Source organism: Zootermopsis nevadensis, unplaced genomic scaffold (assembly GCF_977971745.1).
Source record: "Zootermopsis nevadensis isolate Lab colony 2312 unplaced genomic scaffold, Znev_1.0 Znev_ptg000201l, whole genome shotgun sequence".
In the NCBI taxonomy this organism is placed as follows: Eukaryota; Metazoa; Arthropoda; class Insecta; order Blattodea; family Termopsidae; genus Zootermopsis; species Zootermopsis nevadensis.
The window spans coordinates 9,754-16,218 of NW_028259332.1; the positions used below are offsets into that span (position 1 = coordinate 9,754).

The 6,465-nt window shown below is 37.4% G+C and overlaps 1 long non-coding RNA gene and 1 other non-coding gene across 2 annotated transcripts; both read right to left on the reverse strand.

The window, feature by feature from the left end:
• Positions 1–230: 230 nt before the first annotated feature.
• On the reverse strand, positions 231–344 carry LOC147870773 (U5 spliceosomal RNA). The gene has a single exon (XR_015533171.1). It is a non-coding gene; the product is annotated as a U5 spliceosomal RNA (small nuclear RNA).
• Positions 345–772: 428 nt separating this feature from the next.
• On the reverse strand, positions 773–1,910 carry LOC147870774 (uncharacterized). Its single transcript, XR_015533169.1, has 2 exons — positions 1,640–1,910; positions 773–879 (listed from the first exon to the last, which is right to left on the reverse strand). It is a non-coding gene; the product is annotated as an uncharacterized LOC147870774 (long non-coding RNA).
• Positions 1,911–6,465: the final 4,555 nt, after the last annotated feature.

Below are 6,465 nucleotides of genomic sequence, written 5' to 3' on the forward strand. Positions count from 1 at the left end.
CTGCTTCTTTTGCTTCCTCCGATGACACTCCATACCCCACACCTGTGAACATACAGCATGTAGAAAGAACATACAAGAAGTTTTCATCTAGGATTTAAGATGAGCAATGGAATTTGTAACAGTGAATTGATAAGTACACGGTAGTGTTTGAGATTAATATTACGTTAGATCTCATAACTGCAGAGTAGACATTTTTGTTCTGACATTCTCAATACAACAAAGTTAAAAAAATCAACCAGTAATTCAAATGTAAGAATGAAACAGTATGAATCATATGTTCCCCTCAACAGAAAACTTTAGTAAAAGGCAAAAGATTTATGCCTATTGTAGGGAAACCAGAGTTTTTAAATAAGCTAAATAATGTAGAAAAAAAATTAGATAAAACCCCACGCGCTGGGGAAACGTGTAATTATTTACGTTGAAACAAATACGAATTACATGAGTATGAATTACAGAATAATAGCCAAACTGATTTCAAGAAAATGTCTTTCATATTTTATACAATAATAACGAAGACATCACAGTTAAACAACTTTTCTTTTACAACCATAACCAAAAAAGTTAAGAGATTTCAAGAATTTCCCTTTCCCACCTGTTGTATTGATTATCAGGGCTAATGAAGGGTAGAAGATGCATAGATAATAAAAAAAGAGAGTTAATCCAAACTATTTTGTTTGGTGCATTCACAGAACTTCACAAACTGCTTAACGTTTCTTACACAACAGACCTTTTTTACGAAACAGTTTGTAATGCTCACTTGTTCTGAAATCTCTTTAGACTCTCCCTCATGACAGCATGAACTTCACTGTCATTTGTCTCACGGCAGCTCTTACAATGTCCGTCTGTCATGTGCCGGAAGTCCACTTCACACGCACCACTCTGAAGCCATTTTTCAGTTCACTGTCAATCTTTTCAAAACTTCTCATAGCACACACCATGACATGAACTTCTGATTTCCTGATTTCTTACTAGCTCTGGAGAAAGTTTACCCCATAATCAAACCAGTGTTACTGGACTCCCAGAAAACTATGCCCAAAATACGCCATCAGTAGGTCAGCAAGGTATATGGTGTTCTTTCAAGGATGGAATCACTCAATCCCTATCACATACTTTTATTATAAATTCTGTTGCCCATTCTTTGTTCTCAAATTTCCTAAGTACACGAAGCCTTTGTTTTACTGTCACTTGAATTTTATTATGATTTTCATCCATCTTCTTTAGAACCCCCAGCCCCACCCCACAGGCAAGTAAGATGTTGAAGGCCTATTTCACCTGTGCTTATTTAAAAAAGAAGTAATGCATGAATATTCCAAACACTCATAATCAGGAGCTTATTGAACAAGTAAAAACCCATAAATTTCTCTTTCATGACATTACGCAATCATAACCTACAAAGTCACCAGATTTCTAGTACTTTCCTTTTGCAACCATGACAAGCCCAATATAGACAAGTTGGTGGGGAGTGGAAATATTCTACTTGAGTGTGCCCTTTGCAATGCAGACAAATCACATATTGGATTAACTGACAATTCATCCTGAAATAGGAATGATCATACCAGACACGGATTACAACTTAATTCAGAAGGCAAGTAGAAGCTTGTGAACTCACTGCTAATTAGATTAGGTGCAAACTGGATACCTGTAATCACTGATGTAAGATCTAACCCTTCTTTTAGGCTTAAGCCCAAATCTGTCACCAAATACCTGAAAGATGTCTACATCAATGCTAATAAACCAGTTCTAAATTCAGAATACAATCAAGATAACAATTCTGTGGTGCACCATCATAACATAAGAGGACTTTCAAACAAAACTGATCAACTATCAGTGTCCATTAATAATAAGTACACACCCTAATCTGTGTTTAACACAACACCAGAGGTAAACTTGAAAATGTTACTTTTGGAGGTACTTACTCTAGATGAAATATGGTAAAAGAAGGTGCAAGTATTATTGCCAAAAAGAACCTAAAATTTAATTAGATAAATGCATTGTGTCACTAAAATAACAAGAAATAGATGCTGCATTGTGCAATTGGAATCTAAACATTCCAACATATATGTCCTAGCTATACATAGAGCCCCCACTGGCAATGCTGACTTTCCTAAACAAGTTACAAAGCATTATAAATTATCTTTTTAAACCTACAGCACAACATCGTCAACTGTGGTCCCATTATCATCAATACAAATTATCTTATTGAAAGTCACCATAAAAATGTGTAAAATGATCGACTAGCATCTTCCAATGTCATGGCAATAGTTAATTTCCCCATAAGAATCCAAAATTACTCCATCTGATCACGATGTATGACTCCTAGTAATATTAATAATAAAAAAGTCGATCTCCAGTTATCATAAGTACAGAATATCAATCAGACTCAGAAATGAAGACACTATTAAAGAATGTATAACACATCGAATGAAAATTGGCACTCAGTATTAAACAGCCTTGATGTAGATTCAAAATTCAACACATTCCTAAATAATCTCTTAAAAATGTATAAGCAAGTTTCACCACCAAAACAGTGATAAAATATCTGAAAAGAATGACTGGATCACAAAGATAAAAAAAGATTACCTAATTTGTCAATAGTGGAACAACCAAGTAATGAAAATTCACTGCACGAAATATTATAAGATACTTACTTTCTCGAGGTCTAAATCAGATTAAATGTGACAACCAGACTAAACAGCCTCGAGCAAAAAAACAAAATAAAAGCAGTCTGGAAAACATGAAAGAAATAAATCAGGGAAACATTCTACAGAAATATTGACCTCATTAATAAAGATAAATGATAATGTAATAAAAAATATTAAGCTCTTAGCAAATTATTTCAATATTTCTTAACAAATACAGAAAAGATTAATAATCACGCTACAAAACAGAAGCAGAAGTCACAACAAAATATCTTAGTCAAACAATCCCAAACACACGAAGTAGAATGATGGCGCCATCGTCGTCGCGACCAGAGATGACATTATCAGAAACGCAGAGAGAAAACCTACTCTTGTCAGCACTCCATTTCCACATCTACGAGCACACTTACAACGTATACCATTATTCGCGAGACTGTATTCAAACGTTCAACAGTCGACATACAAAGTACATCTCCACGATGCATTACCTTGATTTTCGCTTCTACGTTCTTTGGTCACCATACTCGAATACGTCACAAGATTTCGTAAAAGCATTCATAGCACGGACACATCATCAACAACACGAAGCTAAGAGTGCACGTGGTTTACGATAGCAATGAAAGCGACGTCGTGCGTTTAATCGGCCAGAATAAATTGTCAGTGACCTTGAAAGTGGTCGAAAATCAGGTTAAAGTTCTGATACTGTTACTATATAGTACGCGGGTTTACGGAACAATGAAACAACAATAACAAATCAAAATTTATTCACGACGGAATTAGGGGGAGGCTAAATTCCGAAAATGCCTGCTACTGCTCAGTTCAAAATATTTTGTCTTCACGACTGATTTCTAAGAACCTGAAGATTATAATATACGAAACAATAATTCTGCCAGTTGTCTTGCATCGGTTCAAAACGTGGTCTCTCACTCTAAGGGAGGATATTTGGGCCTAGGAGAGCAGACGATGGGGTCTGGAGAAAACTGCATAATGAACTTCAAAATTTATATTCCTCCCCCAATATTGTCAGGGTGATTAAGTCGAGAAGAATGAGATGGGCGGGGCATGTAGCGCACATGGATGAGACAAGAGGTGTGCACCGGGTACTGGTTGGGATACCCGAAGGGAAGAGACCGCTGGGTAGACCTAGACGTAGATGGGAGGATAATGTCAGGCGGGATCTATGGGAGACAGAAGTTGAAGGAGCCTGGATTTTGTTGGCCCAGGACAGGGCTTTGGTTAATTCGGTGATGAACCTTCGGGTTCGGTAAGCCATATAGTCAATTAGTTGGCGTCATAAGATATCATTTGCAAATAATATGTCGTGTAATTTGAAAGATGCAGTGTTGACAACCTTCTCTGACCCTTCAAAGTCCGGGCGTGCTGACCTCAGCGGGCCATTTGCAGCTGTGCATGTAATTGAAGACGAAACAATAAACTTGTCTTCAGTGGACAAGATAAAGACTTCCTGTCGCCCATATCAAAACAGTTGGTGATGGAAATCTTGAAAATGTATAAAAAGGTTTGCAATAACTACAAAATGCTTACCAAACCCCTTTCATCTTCTTATAGCTAATTACGTCTGTGTTACATTTGGTTAGTATCAGCCCTATAATTAGATGCGCGTACATAGGTATTCAACAATTAGTGAGATGCCAAGGTAACCCGCTCTAAAAAATGTCGAGCAAATGTGTGGAAACAAGCGCCGAAGTTGAGGCTTGAGTCATTAAATTGGTAATATTTGTCTCCTTGGCAACCTTAGATTTGTGCTGATGAGGAAATATCTTGATCACGTCCTGCTTGCAAAATGGCGAATTAAACACGTCCATGACGCAAAACCTTCTCTGAATACTTTGATATTCAGCTAGTCAAGAAATTTGTTTCTACAAAGGCTCATTTCCACGCTCACAGAAGATTAGGAGAGAAATGCATCTGCCAGAACATCATGCAGAAGTGATGGAATGATGACTGTAGGTGCTAAGGAGCTAGTTACTATGAGAAACTGGCAGAGTGCTGAGGCCACCAACCTGGTCACAAATACTTAGACACTCTGTACTGTGGACGTGGGGATTCCCCACTAAGTAAAGGAGAGCGCACCAAAATGCCTTACCTTGAGGAAACATCTCTCCATGACACACCAGCAGCAATCTCTATGAAACAACTTTAACAAGCAGAAACAGAACAGAATAAAGAATGCAACTTACCACAGAGGCCATTCCACAAAACAATACCTTTATATCTGACATTACGTCAATAAACAGTTTTACGATATGCGTTTTAGTGCACGCTGATTACTGAATTGACAGCGTGTCTACACAACAATTTCGGATTGTGGTCACAATGTTTATTAAGATCCCGGGACCCCTTCAACATGATAATCATATGCTGATTGACTACCCAATATCAAGATCAATAAGGTACCTTCTACCTCCAAGATTCATACGGAAAGGAATCTTCACTCACAGATGGCTCGAACACAAACATCCTGCAAAAGAGCTACACCACTTAAATTCCTCTCCCTTCCATTTCAGCATGTGCTTCTAAACCTGGTGAAAAAACTGTGTTTCTACTCTAGCTCAGACATCCCATGCTTCCTGGTAAATAACTCATATGAATAATCGTAAAGCATTTGCAATGGGTCCATGCGAAAGTTATCTGCTTCAAACATGTACACGACTTAGCAGTCTTGTCTCTTACATTCAAGCACTTAAAGAGACAATAGTGAAGATTAAAAATTAAGGTTTAAGCATGTAGTGGTCCTCAATAAACCATTCAACTTAAAAAAAATTTGTGCTGATGCAGTGTCAACCTCAATATATGTCAATAAATGTTTACCAGTCTGATAGCTTTTCTGATAAAGATTCATATGCAAAGGAATCTTTACTAACAGACAGCTCGAACACTCTAATATTTTAACAAACATCTTGCAAAAGAGCTATACCACAAGAAATACAACAACCAAGTTACAAAGGGCATTGTAATGATAAACAGTGCCACATATTCTTGGACAGACTTAACTCTATCACATGACAAGCACATCTAATACATCATATTGCTAGTGTACTTACACAATGCACGTCAAATTGAGACAGATACATCTGTAGAAGACAGGAGTGCCCTTCATGATCTCAGCCAATTTTCTGTTGAGATATGAAGTGAGCCTGCCAAGTGTACTGAACATAATCCACTGATTTCCTGGCAAGCAGTAGGCTGGTCAGGTGGCAGACAGCTTTCCCCCGAGTAAAATCCCAAGGATCAATTAATCTTCTTCTCCTCAGCTATTCCCATATTCTGTTTATTCCTGTGTCCCACTGCCTCAATTCCTACACTTGACCACCAATAAGAACACACGTAACTGTTGTTGTCAGTAACTTGCAAACGTTGTATTAAGAAGTAAAATATTACAACCTTTTGCGCTGCAGTGGCGTAACGCCGTCACGTCAATTGCCAGCTGACACTGGGTTACAAATTGTTAAAGAAGTTGCAATGAGGCATTCTTAAATATGTGCTCACAGTTGTTACTATATATAGTGCTTTATATTTAATAATAATCTAACCAGAGGCAAATCCAGACGTGCTTTCTTTGTAAATGGGACCTCTTCGAAAATATCCAAAGACACGGGCGGTCGTTTCTTCGTCACTCTCGGCTTTCCTAAAGCAAGTAAATACGGAATACGAAAGAAAATTATAAACCTGTTGAAACAACAGAGACATTTTAAGAGAATACTTACAAATATGGAACTAAAGAAAATTCTCAGTTTATTACAAACAACTTCCTAGTTCCACAAACATTTAAAAAGCCCCCACATAGTATTACAACAAAAATAAA